Below are 1,698 nucleotides of genomic sequence, written 5' to 3' on the forward strand. Positions count from 1 at the left end.
GTGCAAGGACATTTTGAGGTAAGATGCTGATGAAGTCAGTGGTATGCTGATAACTGATTTTGTCTTTGTTGTTTTGAGATACAGTCTCACTCTGTCTCTCAGGCAGGAGTGTAGTGGTACGATCTTGGCTCACTGCAAGCTCCGCCTCCTGGGTTCAAGCAATTCTCCTACCTCAACCTCACAAGTAACTTGGGTTACAGGCACCCGCCACCATTCTCAGCTAATTTTTGTATTTTTAGTAGAGACGGGGTTTCACCATGTTGGCCAGGCTGGTCTTGAACTCCTGACCTCCTTGAACAAGTGACCCACCCGCCTCAGCCTCCCAAAGTGGTGGGATGAGCCACAGAGCCTGGCCTTCTGGTAATAGGTCTGTAGGAGGAAAAAGCCCTGATTTGTAATGTCTGCCAACTGTTAGATGCAACCTCTCCCACCTCAGCCCATTTCAGGCTCTCAGTGTAGTGTCAGTAAACCTCAAGTTGAGAAGAGATGGGCACAATCCCCCTGAGCCAGCACCAGTCCGGCCGCCTGTAGCACACCACCTCTGCCAGGGATACAAGGAGGGCGCTGTCCACAGCTGCACCCCAAGGGAAGGAGAAAGGGAGACTGGCAAAGCTGTCAAGGATCCCACAGCCAGAGCCAAACATCAGAGGAGTCCTGTGTGTCCCAGGATTGGGTCTGCACTGTCATCCCTGCCACTCTTGGCCAAACCCAGTAGAAGCCTTAGGAGGCATGGCCCATGCGCAGACACTGTGACGGATTTCAAAGGCCAGCAGCTGGGGCCTTGGTCAACTACACCTCCCAGAACTGGGGATCGTGGAGATGCATCTTCAGGCCATGGATGCCGTACCTTGCAAAGGTTTTCTTCCCATTCAAGCCTCGTTTCATTCTGGATTTCCTTACCTAGAAGAGAGTAACCATGGGAAGAATGAATTTCTTTAATCAAATTGATCAAAATCAAAATATCCGATACAAAACAGTTCATCCATCAATTAAACAAAAATTAATGTCTTGAACTGGTGGTACTCCCATAATCTCAGCACTTTGGGAGGTTGAGGTGGGAAGATCGCTTGAGCCCAGGAGTTGGAGGCCAACCTGGGCAATGTAGCAAGACCTTGTCTCTTTAAAAAAAAAAAAATTAAAAATTAAAAATTAATGTTCAAAATGAAATGAAAATATATAAATACAAGTCAATCAAAGTAAAGAGTAGGCAGTAAGTCAAATTTGGACTAAAATAAGAGAAAGGTTGAATCCAAGGAAAGGGAGTCTTGTGGAAGACATCACATGGAAATAAAGCAAAATATATCCAAATCTCTGTGAGGATTTGAGATGGTAAGCCCCAGTTTGAACTTTTACTGGCAGAAGAATGATGCAGTGTATGTGATTTTAAAATAATGATGCTGGTGTGTGGACGTGTCAACCACTAATCCACTGAATTAAAGGAACACACCTACAAGGATTTTTAAAAATTAAATAATACAGAGTGCTGGGCCAGGCACAGTGGCTCACACCTGTAATCTCAGCCCTTTGGGAGGCCAAGGTGGGCAGACCACTTGAGGACAGGAGTTCGAGACCAGTCTGGCCAACATGACAAAGCCCCATTCTCTACTAAAAAAACAAAAACAAACAAACAAAAATTAGCCAGGCATGGTGGCACGTGCCTAAAATTCCAGCTATTCGGGAGGCTGAGGCACGAGAATC

The sequence above is a fragment of the Mandrillus leucophaeus genome, unplaced genomic scaffold, assembly GCF_000951045.1.
Source record: "Mandrillus leucophaeus isolate KB7577 unplaced genomic scaffold, Mleu.le_1.0 Scaffold217, whole genome shotgun sequence".
In the NCBI taxonomy this organism is placed as follows: domain Eukaryota; kingdom Metazoa; phylum Chordata; class Mammalia; order Primates; family Cercopithecidae; genus Mandrillus; species Mandrillus leucophaeus.